This window comes from Sus scrofa, chromosome 2, assembly GCF_000003025.6.
Source record: "Sus scrofa isolate TJ Tabasco breed Duroc chromosome 2, Sscrofa11.1, whole genome shotgun sequence".
In the NCBI taxonomy this organism is placed as follows: Eukaryota; Metazoa; Chordata; class Mammalia; order Artiodactyla; family Suidae; genus Sus; species Sus scrofa.
In genome coordinates, this window is record NC_010444.4 from 96,622,182 (window position 1) to 96,638,770 (window position 16,589).

Below are 16,589 nucleotides of genomic sequence, written 5' to 3' on the forward strand. Positions count from 1 at the left end.
AGTAGGTAAGTTGTTTATTAAGTGGAATCTTCTTAGGTTGAGTGCACTCTCATTTGTACCAGCCTGAACTGCTTCTGCACAGAGTTCTCTGACTTCAGACATAACCTTAGAAGCTTCATCTTAGGCCAGCTTCCTCTCCATAGCAGCTCAAGGACCAAGAAGCTGGAAGTAAGGTGCATAGATGGGATAAATTCACAGATCTCTAATAGCAGCCTCCTTGTTCTTGGTGGATTTGCTTCAGAGAGGATCACCCCTTTCTACATCTGCTTTCCTCTTCCCACAAGAGTACTTTGGAAAGACCTTAGAGGATACATGTAGACTTTCCCTCCTTTTGAGCCGTTTGCTTTCCATGGTTTTTCCATGTCACGCCCACTTTTCTCCCATCTGCTCATCTCTCCTGTCTTTTTCTGTTACTTCTAAGTACTTCTACCTTCCCAATGTTTTTATCTATTTTTCTCCCTTTTCTTCCTCTCCCACAAGCCAACTCCACTTCCCTAAATGAATACAAATTATCTTTCTTACATATTTAGCATATTCATTAAAAAAACATTTACCACCTGGCAATCAAATAAATATTACTTTTGTGGGAGTTCCTGTTGTGGCGCAGCAGTTAACGAATCCAACTAGGAACCATGAGGTTGAGGGTTCGATCCCTGCCCTTGCTCAGTGGGTTAACAATCCGGTGTTGCCGTGAGCTGTGGTGTAGGTTGCACACGCGGCTCGGATCCAGTGTTGCTGTGGCTCTGGCATAGGCTGGCAGCTACAGCTCCGATTCAACCCCTAGCCTGGGAACCTCCATATGCTGTGGGAGTGGCCCAAGAAATAATAATAATAAAAAAAAAAAGACAATTTACTTTTGTGATTCCTTTTCTCACAAAACCAAGTTAAACCAAGACCCACTCCCAGAGTTGCTTTTTTACTTGGATAAAAAACCTTGGACAAATTGTTTTTTTGTTCTAATGGGGCAGTGATTTATTGCATTATAAACAGACAAACAAACACTTACTGTGGCCTGAGTTCTTAAACAGATAAAAAAGGCAAATGAGAAAGACTGGTATTAAGAAAAAGGAGAAAAAGTTAGAGTAGGAGAAGGAGATTTCACAGATGAAAAAATTTAAAGGAAGAAAAAAGAAAAGGAACTGCGGAAATATTATAAGCAGCCTGTAGTAACTATGCTCCCTTCCTGGTTCATGGTCTTTCCCTTCTCAACATATGCCAAAGGAGGCAGAAGGGAAAACATCACATCTGGTTTTATTCATTAAACAAATTTTTGAGGACCCACTATGTACTAGGTATTGTTGTAGGCAGTTGGGAATCTTCAACAGTAATTTACGTTGTGGATCTCTGTGTTTCTTTTTATGTAAAGAGCATGTTCTTTTCAGGGGAACATTTATTTTGTCAGCATCCCTTTTTGTAAGCTGCTTTGTGTGCTAGCCAAAACCAAAGGCAAAAAGTCAGTGAAAAGCAAAAGAATAAAATCATGTACATAAAAACCTTATAAAGATTTGTATTCAATATACTGTGGCAAGAAGGTTCAGCCCTTTTCTTATTGTATTTGCATCTGTTTCACTATCTCTAAAAGGAATTAGCAGAATAAACCCCTACTGTACCTGGTGGAAGTAATGCACAGCAGCAACTTCACTTGGGTGGCTGGATATTAATGCTAATGTACAGGAGTTAAATATAGCACAAAGCAAGTGTGTCAAAAGGAAAAAACAAAGCAACTAACTTCACACTTCGAGGGGTGGGGTGGGAGAGATGAGATGATTATATCCTCCAGCACCAGGATAAAATACAAAAGTGGTAAACTGATAAGAGGAGAATGTGGTGACTCTATGGAACTGAGTCCTGCTCACCTTCTTCAGTGGCAAAAAACAAAACAAAACAAGATAAAACCCCAAACAGCCAAGAATGTTGCCTAGAGGGGTATGGATAAGAGAGTCTGGAAAAGAAACAGAAACATGGTAATAGTGATTAATAAGCAGGCTTGAGAGGAAAGATAGGGTTCTCTAAGTTTTCTAGGTTTCTCCCCATTTCTAACAGGAGACAGTGCTGAGACCAGACAGCATTGGATACAGTCAGTAGTAGTAATGCACTAGTCCTGTTGATCTATACAAACTGCCTGATTGTAGATACCACTTTGAAAAACTCTAGAGGAAATGCTTTATGGGCAATGACTTAAAGGAAGGAGCTTTGTTCTGACTTTTTTTTTTTTTTTTTGCCTTCTTCTGAGGCTGCTCCCATGGCATGTGGCTAGGGATCTAATTGGAGCTGTAGCTGCCGGCCTTCGCCACAGCCACAGCACCTCGGGATCCATCCGAGCCTTGTCTGCGACCTACACCACAGCTCACGGCAACGCCAGATCCTTAACCCACTGAGCAAGGCCAGGGATCGAACCTGCAACCTCACGGTTCCTAGTTGAAGTCGTTAACCACTGCCCCACGACGGGAACTCCAGGAGCTTTGTTCTGAGGAACTGATCCATAGTCATAAGATTTTTGCCTACTGCTGTGGAAATTTAGCTTCGGATGTCCTTTCCCCAGGAGAATTGAGTGATCCATGAGTAAATGTACTGGGTAGTGAGTTGGGATACCTGTATGTAAGAAATAAGTAATTTTTTACTACATGTCTGTGCCATCTTGAAAAAGTTAACTTCTTGGATGTTTTAATTTTGTTTATTTAATTTCTAAAGTAATAAGATTAGGCCAGATAACTTCAGTTGTTCTTTCTGGCCCTGATATTCCAGATTCTCAGTAGATTAATTGAAAATGCCAAATGCCCCATTCATGACCAGATATATAAATTGTGGTAAATGCCTCAGCCACAGAGGATGATGGTATGCAGCCTGTGTTTTGGTGTCTGCTGTGGAGAATTCTAACCTCTCTCAGGGGTTTGGATACCTTCTTTAGGGGAACTTGTTCATCGTGAACCATAGCTGCAACATCTATACCTGAATACAGCTGGTTCTGAGTGGCTGCTACCTCTTTAGATATGTCCCTAGGGCTTAGTACAGTCATTGGCACTTACTAAGTGCTCAGAAAATCTTTGGTGAATGAGTAAAATAATTATCTCCTGGGAAACTGATACCTAAATGGGACTTAAAAGCCTCTATAGGATAAGGAGCACTTCTTTCAGGGCAAATAATTCTGAATGTATCCAAGGATAAGAGCAAGAGCTTGGTGTTCAAATCTTGACTCTATCACCTATTATCTTGTTGACTTTAGGCAAGTGACTTAATCTCTCCAAGTCTAATGCTATTCCAGAGAAAGTGGAAAAGTTAAAATGTTTTCTCATATGGACATTGTGAAGGTTGAACAAGTATTGAATTATGGCCCAGGGACTTGCAAATAGTCAGTTGTCAAAAAATATAATATTAACTTTGCTTAAGTCACATTTGAGCTGTGAGGAAACAACAAAGGGGGCCAAAACTTTTTTCAAAGTCATAGCAAGGCAAGTGCATTCTGTTAAAGACATAGCTAACTAGTTATTTAACATGAGTAACTAGTTAATAGGTTCTCTGTCAAGCTGGGTTGTGTTGTGTGATAAGGAGAAGTTTATAAGTTTCCTTTAAGGAAGGTATGCTTAAAAGAGAGATTAAAAGTAGAGAAGAAATAAATAGGTTGCCAAGTAGTGTCTAGAGAAAAACAAATTCAGCAAAGAGAATATATAGGATCTAAGTTAGTTGTGAAACTGACAACATTTATGACTTGAACCCAGATTGGGACTTGAGGCCACGGTTTTTAAATCAGAAGCACTCACCCAGTGTTGGGCCTTGCTGAGGTTCAGCTTTTTTGTGCCTCAGTGCAAAACGAATTCAGTGAGAGACAAAGTGATAGGCATGAAATAGATTTATTAAGATAAGACACTTGTGAGAGATGCAGGTGGGCAGGCAAGGATGCTCTGCCTCAGGATTAGGTGGGGTACATTTTTATAATCCAAGGGGAGTGGGGAGTGGGAAAAGATGACATCAGGCTTACCTTATTAGCTCTTCCTTTGTATCCAGTAAAAGAGTGTTGACCCTATGAGTTCAAACTAGGACTGTCATGGTGCAGAAGGGCAGTAACATATGCTAAAATACATTGAATCATCTCAGGTTTCTGAATAATGAGGGTCTCCTACTTTGGAATGTAATTTTTCCCTTGAACTCCTGTCTTTGATCCTAACTCCTGTCTTGCTAAACTTGAATGCAGGCCTCATTCTATCTTTCACCTAATGACCTGAGGCAAATCTTATGCTTTTATTTGTGATTTTATAGTTAAGCCAACCTGCTTTGTTCTGATGGCTTTCTTGAGTGATTGTTAACTTACAGTGATCTCCTAAAGTTCCCTAGGTTTCCCTCTCTATCTATGGTCTCCTATATTGGGACTTCTACAACTACTTCTGTAACTATCCTACTCCATCCCTATCCGATGTGAGATATGACATGAGCTTTGTCTAAGGTATTCATACAGGGCCATCTGTGGGGTGAATGTGCTGGAGCCACAGAGTCTCACTCATTAGGGCAAAGCACTGACCAGGTTGGCTCAAGTGCCTGGCTAAAGTGAAGACAAAGTACCCAAAAGATACTGTCCAATCTCATGTTGGGTCCTGGAAAATATGGGGGCTGATCATAGTGTGTACATAGAATGCTAGATAGTTTTCTGACCAAGCTGCTTTTGAATTTGAAGATAGCCTCTAGGTTAGGGCAGGACCAGAGCAGACAGTGCCTGAAGAGATAGGAAGCAAGGGATTAGCAAGTGATTGACAGGGTGTTAGACCAAGAGCAAGTGAGGCTGGGAATCAGGGTGGGCCTTAGAAGAAAGCTTAGGTAAGAGGCTTGGAACAGGCAGAGGACATGCCTTGCCTCTAAGCAGACCCTGAGGCTCTCCATAAGAGCTAAAATAGAAGGAGAGGGAATAGAGTGTTAGAAAGAGGGCACTTTAATTTGGAGACTGTAGGACCACCCAAGTTTTACTTTGCTCATGGATTAAATATCAAGTAGGCATCAGAAATTAATTCCAAGTTGCACCACGTGAGATTGACAGTACCCATATGCATTCTGCTTTGACGCCATTGGCTCAGAAAGTTAAGCTGGCTGTAGAGACAGATGATAAAGAACTTGGCAGAGGCTGGCAGCAGAGCTACAGAGAAGGAATAAAAGCAAAGGGAGGAATAAGGGGGAAAAAAATGAAGCTGAAGAACACTGACCACAGTAAAGAAAGCTAAATGTTAAAAAATGAATAAAAGGCTTATTTCTCAGAGCCAAGAAGGTTTATCTGAGGCAAAACAGACTGATCCCGTGACTGAAGAATTTTCATCTGTTTCCAAAGGGACCCGACCTGGGGCTTGCAATGAAAAACAAACAGTATGCTTCCTTCCCCCACCTATTTCTCTTGGTGATCTAAGAGGCTAGAAAAAGTAGTCTTATTAAGCAGGATGGAGGGAGGCTTATGTACTCCAAACAGTCCATAGGTCAGGGTTCAAAGAGAGACCTGGAAAAAGAAAGTGACATAAAGAATTACCTGAAGCAAACTGCCAAAGGCCAGAAAGCATTAAGCATTATGATAAAAAGGAGAGAGTGCTTTATCAGTGTAAAAGGGCTGTAGGCATATTCTGTCCGCATACAGGGTAGAGGTCTGCTGAGAAATTGCTCTAGAAGAGATCTGGAACATGCAGTGGTATGATGGTAAAGCTGGGTGGGGGGGAGCTCTTACTAGGACGTATGAATTAGGTAAAGGCCTTGATGTCCGGGGTGTAGGCTTTATAATCGAAACTCCACAAAATGTTGAGGGAAGGTATATGGACTATGGGAATCTAGCTGGCATATTCCTTAGGGCTTCCCTGATTTAATACCAAGTGTTTTAGTCCATCTGGGCTGCTATAACAAAACTACCATAGTCTGGGTGACTTAACAAACATTACTCACAGTCGTCGAGGCTGGAAAGTCCAAGATCAAGGCACAGGAAATTCAGCAGATTCAGTGTCCGATGAGGGCCTTCTTCCTGATTCATAAATGGCCATCTTCTCACTGTCCTCACATGGCAGAAGGGGTAAGAAAGCTCCACTTGGTTCTCTTTTATAAGGTCATTAATCCCTTTCATGAGGGCTACATCCTGATCTAATCACCTCCCAAAGGCCCAACCTCCTCATGTCCTTTCATTGAGGGTTAGAATTTCAGCATCTGAATTTGCAAGGGACAAATACTTTCAGAACATAACACCAATTTAGCTGTTTTGTCAAGTTTTAATTCCTTGAACAGAACTTTACTCTTGCCCACTTTGAAACTTTATAGACACCTAGAATATTAGTTAGGATTTATTATAAGCCCAGGGATTCTTTAGGTCATGTCTTGGCTTCCTGCATGAATTCAGGTATACAGAGATGCCACCCAACTAGTATGATTTGTGAGATGCCAGTAACTTACATAAGTTACTTTATGTGACTCTTAAAGTAAAGCTGTTTTCCTTGTGGTGCCACACACTGGGAATTATTTGTTATAAACCCCATTTTGCCAAAAATTTGCCTGGTGGGCCTTGGGGGCTGAGGCCCAGGAACATAGGAGAAACAAGGCATGACCATGGACTTGCATTTGAGTATCTAGATTTGAGGATCTAGAAATGATCTAGATCACTAGTAATAATGGTGGGTCACCTTTATGAGTTCAAGTAGAAGATTAAAATTATAAGACAACGTATCCATAATCATCCTGAAATTTGTCAAATCTGATCCCCAAAAGAACAAACCTACAATAGTTTGGGAACTAGCCTACTCATCACGTTGGAAGAAATACCCAATGTTCTTTTCCCATTTGGTTTCTTTTCTTACACAAAAGTCACAGTGGTGACTTACATATTCTTTGGGTAAATGGTAGATAAAATTTAATACAGATAAATTATCTTCAATATATAAAACAGTCTAGAAACTGATTTAAGATTTGAGAACCATTTTTGTTTTCAATTATAGCCACTTATTTTGCTCAAGTTTATAAATTTTCACTCATTCACTCACTAAAAATTTAAACAGTTAACAACTGTAGGAATAATATAATTAAAATTAATAAAAATATTGAATCATTTAAAGCATACTTATGTGTAGTATTTTATTAGTATCTATTACAATGAAAGTCTTTTTTTGGCATGGAGAATTTGCAGAGCATAGTCAAGGAGGTATGATTTGACCAAGCAAGGCCATCGGTGTGATCTGAGGGGGTAGTGGAGAATAGAACATTTGTATGGCTTAAATTGGGCAACTTGATTTAAGAGGCATCAGAACAATACACAAAATTACATATGCCGTCCAACCCTGTCGAGAAATACCATTCCAGTGCTGCAGAGCTGTACCAATTCAACTTAGAGTGCCATCTTCAGCCAGCCTCATATGGCAGTAAGACTTAGAGAAGAGTCAAACCATTTCCAGTTTTCTTTAATCCTGGGAGATGGATTCAAATGGCCAGCGTGCATGCCTTTTCCACATTTCTGGGAAAATAGAACACAAGCACAAGCCTCTGTGAATTCTGCTAACTTCATAATGCTCTATGGAGCAAGTAATCTTTTAATATATGCTGATTTTTTTATTTTATTGCATAAATAACTTTTAATTTTTGTAGACATAGACACAGACTTCAGCCAGAAAACTGAGCCATCCTCAACTTTTTTATTTTCAAATCCCCTGAATTTAAATAATTACCAAGCCTCCTCTGACCTGCCTCTTAAATTTCTCTTTTGCTTCTCCCTTCCTCTCCATCTCCACTGCCACTGTCTGCTTTTGAGCTCTCATCTTTACTGGAATGTTGTATTTGCCTTGTTGATGATCCTGCCTTTCTGTTCACAGCAATCCAATTCAGCTAACATACTACTGGTAGTGCTAATTTTCTAACATTACCATCAAGTGACATTAACTATCTTGATTTTTAAAAAAGCCAATAATGACAATAACACTAAACCAGCAAAGAAATGCCAGTAACTCCCCATCACTTGAAGGACCAAGTTTTATCTTTACAGGACTTTTAAATAGATTCACATTCTGGGCCCTGCCCATCTTGCTAGCCTTACCTTCTGCCTCATTTCTTCATGCTTCCACTGCAATGGCCAGAAATACAATTCAGTTGTCTAAAGATGCTATGATTTCTCCTGCCTCTATGCCTTTATACAAAATGAACTCTCTTGTCCACCTTGCAAATTCATCTCTGAATCACCATATGGAGGGGAACTGCTTGCAACCAAGAAAATCATCTTGGGAGTATTATGTGAACAAGAGGTAAAATTCATTCATATTTGAGTCATCATATAGACTGGAATCTTTTTGTTATTGTGGCCCGTCTTGTCCTAACTCATTCAGGCATTTAAAACTTTTAGGTAAAAATGGCTCACTATGATCCTGTAACCTTCTTGTTAATCATCACTATCGTGTAATGTACATAGTGAAGGGAGGTGTCTGCTATAGACAATCCAGGATCTTTGAGGTTTTAGTTTTCTGCCATAGCCTCATTAACATCTTTTGTCACAAGTCTGTAACAATCTTGATTTGTTTAAGAATAGTCACTGCGAGTCTAAGTTGCACCTGTGCATCAATTAGGAAAAGATGTTCTTTCCAGATGTGCATAGCTTACCTATAGGAGGAAGGGAAGGAAGGAGGCAGTTCCTTTTGGAAGATTTTGGGTAGATTGATTAGGGAAAGGCTACCCCTCTTTGGTGACATGATTGTGTCACATGGCTTGACCAGGCAGAGAATGGGTTAGCCTTTAGCTTTAATAGGTCCACTCCTCAGACAGTCATATTCAGTGGCCCAGGAGTTCCCAGTGTGCAAGAGGGGCACCTTACTAGGAAGAAAAAAGATGAGGGACACATGGATTAAGACCTTGAAGAGATCATAGTGAGAAACTATAACCTAGCAGGCAATGTAATGGACTATCACAAATATAGAGTAAGTCTCAGAACCTCCAAGAAAGAAAAGAGCACTTATAACTTAAAATATTTTGCTGTAGAAATTTCAGTCTTTGCTGGGCCTTTAAAATAGGTAAGGCTTCTTGATATCCAGAAAATGAAGAGCACAAGAACAATGGGAAGAATGTGGGGAAAAATATTAAGATGCCAAAATGCATAGTTACTTATCTAGTTTATCTGGGGCATGAGGGCAGGGGAAGATGAGAGAGGAAAGAAAGGTGGGAACCTTACCATGATGGGTTGGTTAGAGATTGTTTTGGGCAAAGAGGATCCACAGTAGGATTTTAACACAAATGTTCTATGATCGGTATAAAATGGTTTTGAAGGGAGCCTGGAAGTACAAAGACAAGTTAGGAAAGTGTGAAGTTATTTGTGCAGGGGGTAAAGAGAGTATGGATTAGACCAGTGCAGTTGGAAGGGAAAGAAGGGAGTTGATTTTGGAAGAAGACTAGAGTACTTTTGGATGTGAAGGAGAAGAGAAAGGGAAGAAAGAGTGGAGACAAAGATTTAGATGCCAGGTGCATAAAAGAAAGTAATATTCTTAGCAAAGATTGAGATGCCATGAAAAAGCATAGGTTTTCTTTATAGAAGATAAATTTAGTTTTGAAGTCCATGTGTCAGACTGAATCCATATACAGAGACAAGTTATACATCTCTAGGTTGTAAATAGCAAAAAAAAAAAAAGAGCAGTAAAAAGCTCTTACTGTATGCCAGGCATTGCTCTAAGCAGTCCAAACATACTAACTCAGTAAATATTCAAGCAGGTAGTTACTAATATTAAACTCATTTTACACATAGTTGATAGGTTCAGAGTGACACAGTTAGGAAGTGACAGAGTAGGGATTTTAACTTAGGAAGTCTGACTGAAAAAAACATGTTTTGAACTAGCATGATATATTGAATTTTGCAAACTCACTAAGAGAAAGAAGAGTTCAGCAACAACAAAGAAAGCATATGTAGATTGTGAATGTTTAGGGATATTTCTAATAATTATTACCAACACAGAGTCTTCTAGTGCCTTTTTTTCTCCTTAGTTGAATATTAAGCATCTTTGGAAACTTCCAGACCAATAAAGCACAATTTAATAGATAGCAATCTTTTTCAGATAGACCTAGGCTTCAGAAAAAAAATTAGACAAAAACATATGGGAATGAGGAAAGAGGTAGTACTTAGTGTTAGGTTCTGTTGTAAACAGAGGTGATTTTCAAAAACAGCAACGTTAGGAGTTCCCATCGCAGCTCAGGGGAAATGAACCTGACTAGTATCTGTGAGGATGCGGGTTTGATCCCTGGCCTTGCTCAGTGGGTCGGGGATCTGGCATTGCCATGAACTGTGGTGTAGGTCTCAGACGTGGCTCGAATCTGACGTTGCTGTGTTTGTGGTGTAGGCCAGTGGCTATAGCTCTGATTTGAGAGCTGGGAACCTCTATATGCTGTGGGTACAGCCTAAAAAGACAAAATACATCATCATCATCATCATCATCATCATCATCATCATAATGTTAGTGGCCCATGAAGAAAGTGGAAATAGTTTGTCAGTCCAGGCTGTCACTCTCAGCCTTGTTCTTGATGGTTGGCTTTTAGCCAAAGCCACTCCTCCCAACTGACAGCTGTCTACCGTCACGGGTTACAGATCAAAGTGGCAAACTATTCAGAATGATAGATAAAAATACTACAAACTCGGAGATTCTTGAGAAGAATCCCTTATAACGAGATTCTCAGCCCTATGAGTAGATAGCTGTCTCTCATACCCATTTCCAGGTACAGGCTTGGCTTTATAGTAGGATAAATAGCTGGAAATAATTTATTGATATGACTTTACAGCTAATCTGGACCCTTTAACTAGTTTCCTCAATTCTATATTGAATTCAGAGACATGATGGGTACAGTAGTCAAATTCTGCCATGTCTTCTTCATGTCCTAACACATGTCCAGGGAGAAATGGCTGGTTAGTTAATAATAGTAAACTGATGTATATCCAAGATCTGGTGTGTGAAGAGATCCAGTATGGAGGGTGATCTGGGTATCACCTGGTTTGCTCTAGACAATTCTAATTTAAACTTAATGTTCCAGTGTATTCATTAATGACCTCCCCTTTCACAGTTTCAAAGTATTCTGCTTTGCTTCTTAAAATATGTGGACATTCTGTTGATGAGGAAAACATCAAGATTCTTGGCCATTGACTTTTAGGCCTAATTCTATATTGCTTTAAATAATTAAGTATTGTCAGTCATTTGAAGGCAGCCCAAGAACTTCTTTTACACAAAAACAAGGTATAACAGTGAGCCTGGGCCTTGTTGATGTACTCCAGAACTTCTGTTTTTATCTTTTTTTATAATTTGATTATTGAATGATTAACATATGGATTATTTAACTAATTAAGACAACTAGAAATTTAAAATTGAACAAGTGATTGGTAACAGCAAGTACTGATGTGACTTGGGGAAGTGAAGCAGAGGCTATGAGTTGCTTATCCCAACATCTACTCTACTGTGCCCCTTTAGTGCAAGAACTCTGTATGTATTTTGGGTGGCAAAGTGTCAAGCTAAAAAGACTATGTTTCCTAGAGTAATTTGCAGCAAGATTTGGCACTGTGACTAAGTTCTAGTCAAAAAAGTATATTTAAAGTGTGTAGTACTTCCAGGAAGTCTTATTCAGAAAGGAAGGGGCAGAACTTTCTTCTTCTTGCTATTTGGATGCCAGGGAGTGGCTGGAACTGAGGAAGCCATCTTCAATCTTAATTCATAACACTGGGGGTGATGGTGCAGCAAGAAAAAGGAGCTTGGTTTTCTGCAGATCCTGGAACTACTATGTATAGAGATTGCTTGCCTCTGGATATCTTTCCTATGAGAGAAAAACAAACTCTTTTCTTGTTTATCCCACTGTTATTTTGCTTTTGGTCATTTGCAGGTGGATTTAATTCCAATTGACTCAGGGGGAAAAAACCCCAAATTCCATATCCAGAGTTCAGAGTGAATAGCACTGAACATTGAGCAAGGTGCGGATGTGCTGGGTTAGGAAGGAAAGGTTATGGAAAGTAACTGTTCATAGAACTTATAAAGGTACAAATTACCACTTGAGAGAAATTAAACTACTGAGAAAATCATGTTATTATCAGTGGTAATACTCCAAGTATGAGTAGTCAGATGCCCTAAGTAGATTACAAATATCCCTCATTTCTTAATTGAATTGGGAACAGTAACATGTCCAGGTGCCTGCACTTCAGTTTGGAGTCCTGGGATGTCTGGACAACTTTCCTTAAAGCAATGCATACTCTAAAGTACTGTGGTATCAACAGACTTCAAAGTGCTTTCACAACTTCCCAGAAGGGTTTCAGCTCATTTAAGTACAACATGACCGGGTATGACTACCCATTGTAATATGCTAGCATGTGAATTCATTATGTGCAATATCTAAGCTCATCATGTTGATCTAAGCATTTTGATGGCCGGAGCACATAGATCCATCTTAATACAAACTCTGAAGTTTTGGCTTTCAGGAATACATCACGGACACATTGCCTTACCTCTCTGTGGAATCAGAGGGCTTACACTTGGGTATCTGAGGGCTTGCTAGGAGTGGGAGCAGATGGTAGTTTTTATATGTTCTTTTTATAAATGCATTTTGAGCAGGTTTTTTTTTTGCATGAATATTTCATTTATGACAGGGTGCTGCTTAGTTATATAAAAAGTAAATACATAACGAGCGAGGTGTAAGTATAGCAGCAATGTAGTGTTGAGGCTAATGGGTGGAGAGGATTTTAAAAATACAAAGAATTCTCATTTTCAAAAAGTACTTTGCAAAGTTGAGGAGATAAATGACTTGTTTCTTTCCTACTTCCTTTATCCCTATTTCCCCCTATTTTCTGTGGGAAAAGAGGGAAAGAGGAAGCTTTATATTCAAGAAGTCAAGCACTGGATTTTCAATCCTTATTGGGAGCATTATTGTACAAGTTTGAGAAAGAACATAAGCAACCCACTTAAAATGAAAATAGTAAGGGCAAGTACCACAAACAGTAGCAGTCTAAGGTTAGGAGACTCTGGATTGCTACATCTACAGCCAGCAGCAGGAAGAAAGGAGGATGGAAAACAACAGCTGCCAGAAGCTGAAAAGATGGACCTTGATCTTTGTAAGGGACAGGTGGCCAAGATATGCCATATACTTCCCATTGTGCAACATCATGTATATCATCATCATGTTCTGGGCTTCAAAAACTGTTTCTAGGCTTATTTTACCTAGAAAGGATGTTTAAGACAACAGGAGAAAATATATCAAATCCCACTTTCCTATGGAGTTGTTTTAGCTCAGGTCAATATTATCAGTTGCCGTAATTAATTTGAATAGGTATTTCTGATTCTTAGCGTTATTTTAACCTAAGCTATATTAGCTAGGACCTAAAACCAAGAAAACAACTCCATCGCCACCATCACCCTTCTACCCCCAGCACCTGGCCAAAAAAAAAAAAAAAAAAAAAAAAAAAAAATCCAATATTTTTACAGTGGAAAAGTAAGCACTGTGGTAAATTTTCTGTACAGTATTTAGCAAAATATAAGTAGTATGGATGTCCTGCTCTTAAAATGTAATTACAATGGTATTCATGTCTGCAGTGATCTGTAGACAATATCTGTTGTAAGAAGGTAACTTGACAAAGAATGTTAGGTTTTTCTAAATGATGCTTGAAGATGAGTATTTTATTTTATATGGCAGACCCTCAGTATTCATGAGAGATACCACAGTTCCAAATTCATGAGTTTAGCATGCAGTTGTCTCCATACACTGCTCTTTTCTGGATTAGAACCATATCTTTCTGGGATAGTTTTCCTTCCACTTTACTTTCATCACCAGAACTAGCAACTGACTTTATTTTCAGGAAAAGTATTCACAAAGAAAAAAAATTTTTTTTTATCATGTCACGAGAATTACTGCATGGTAACTTGACCACAAGTAGAGAATATCTAAACCACTGTGAGCCAGTCATGTAAGCACAGTCTAACTAAAGGATTCCTGCTAGAGACCGGCCTCTTGACACATGTAATTCAATTTCATGCCTCAGCAAAATTACAAATTGCTGCATATCATGAACCCTTGACTGTTGCTTGAGGGGAGTCAATGTAGCAATGTCAAATCCTCTGCTGGTAACTTATTTCTTTGTATTCTCAAAAAATTGCCTCTAATGCCTTATATGTAGTAGATTATCAATGAGCTTTTGGGTTAGTTGATCATCTGATTGATTACTTTAAGTGTATTTTAGTAAGTACTGAATGGTTAAGAAGTTGGGCAGGCCAATGGAATACTCCACATGGAGTTACCCTTTGGCCCCCTCTAGTGCTTCTCTTAGAGGCAATTTAGTAACTTTAGTTAAGAATAGCATTAGACTAATGGGCGCTAAGCAGTGTTACACCTGTTGTTAGGAGGGAGAAAAGGATTATACAGAAAACAAATGTGGTCTGCATAGAAGGAGTGGATGAAAACATTAGAATGCCTTCTAAACTTTGCTTAACTTAAGGTGAAAAACACTTTTAGAGATTCCTGGGAGTTAGCTTTAGTAATATATCAATGAATCAACAAGTCAACTTCTTTCTCAATCCAAAAGTTGATTCATTACAACCTTCAAGAAAATACATTGCGGAGAATCTTTTGATTCTGCCAGAGATCTTGGGTTACCCATAGGAGTCATTTTAAGAGTGATGTAAGATGTACACATAGTACTTAACCAAAAACTGATAATCTGTACCTGGACTTCCTATCTCCTCTGTAATGAGTTTTGCATATTTGTAAATATTAATTGAATGCATAATTTAAACAATTATATCGTTTCCTTAGTTTTCGAAAATGTATATTGCTCAAAATTTCAATTGGTCCTGAAAAATTTGTCCCTCTCATATCTAATTTTCTTATTGGTAATCTAAAAAATTGCTTGATTTCTGAATCAGAGAAGACATATAGTTTTATACAAAACAGTAATATTTAGAGTTCTATAAAAAGATTTCTATAAAAACCAAACAAATCTTTTGAATAAACAAAAATATTTTAAAAGTTTTGTTTCACTAGATCTTCTCTTTTTTTCTTTCAGACTAAAGGTCTGAAGGTGCTTGGTATTTATTTTTATGACTGATTTACATGTTGTGTGAGCTTTCATCTCAGTTTTGTTGTTGTTGTTTGTTTGTTTTGCTTTGGTGTTATAAAGAGCAAAGGGGAAATGAATTAAATTTCCTGAAGAATATAAAGTGGAATAGTGGAAATAATCATTGCATTTAAATATCAATTACATTAAATTCTATCTTGAGAGTTCTGTAAATCAAGGGGAAAAGGTGATTCTTAATGCTGGTAAAGTATTTCAAGTGTAAATAAGAATGAAGGCCAAGAGCAAGAGAGATGATTGCGATGTAGGTAGATTTAACTGATTAAGAGACAAACATGGATTGGATGAAAAAAGGGAAGTAAAATCAGGGCAAGTCAGTGAAGGAACTTGAAACTGAGGGTTAAAATCTAGTTTTAGAGTTTAGGACAAGCCAAAGATTTAACAAAATATATTCTGTAAATTTTTTTCTAAGAGCACACCATAAAAAAATGGGGTTTCAAGAACGTTTATGAGATAATTTCCTGGGGTAAGTTTTCTTTCTGTTATTTGGGCAGTGATTTCCAGGGCTACACAAAACTCCTGAACTCTCCTTGTAAATTGTCAGTATTTCAACATCAGCATGAATAATGTATGTAAGAGATAGCATAGGAAGAAGAATTCAGATTTGTAAAAGAGGAACAGCAGATGCTGGAAACCCTAATTGTGGTTATTGGGCAATGTTGTCTAGTCCATAGCTCAAGACTTTGACACTTACTGACTTTAACAGGGTTGTGCAATTCATGGACATGGGAATTTAGCTTGGCTGAAAATGAATGTATTTTACCTGATAGTTTTCTCAAGAAGGTGATGGTTCCCAAATGTCTAAATTAATATTTTGACTGAATTCCACCACATATGCCTCATCTCTGCTGAGCACAATGGAAGACTGTGTTTGGGGGTTGATTAACGGAGGATACAGGATTAGCACATAGTAGACTAAATTGTAAATGACTGAAAAGAAGCTCATTTGTGTCTATTTATTCATCCTTATTAATAGTTTTGGGCACTTAGAAATGCCTCAAGGGAAGGCAGAACTGCAAGTAAATAAGTTTGTGAATACTACCATTAAACTCTGGGGTATTTGAAATACACAAAAATGGCGAAAATTAATGGATACCAAGATCTCAAAAAATCAGATTTTCTAAAATACATTTATATTTCCAACTTAAATTATTGCCTCTTGAATACCAAATATTTACCTGTTAGCCTGTAGGTCATATAATAGCTCAATGAATTATTTGTTCAGATGTTGATTTTGAAAGCTATTAAAAGAGTTTTGTTTACGTAATTTTTAGTGAAATTCTAATGTTTTTCAAGCCTCTGAATTTTAAAGATCATTTCTGAGCAACAGCTTTTATTTTCTTTCAGTAAAATTTATTGGGATAGTTGGCTCAGGGCCAGGAAAAAAAGATGGTAAATCAGCTATCTGTTAGTGACAATCCAGAACTTCAACATTTTTCTCATGAAACCTGAAAAATCCTTTCATACTTTTTGGATGTTTTTAAAAAAAAATCCATGTAAGTGGAAGACAAAAGACACGGTTGAGTAA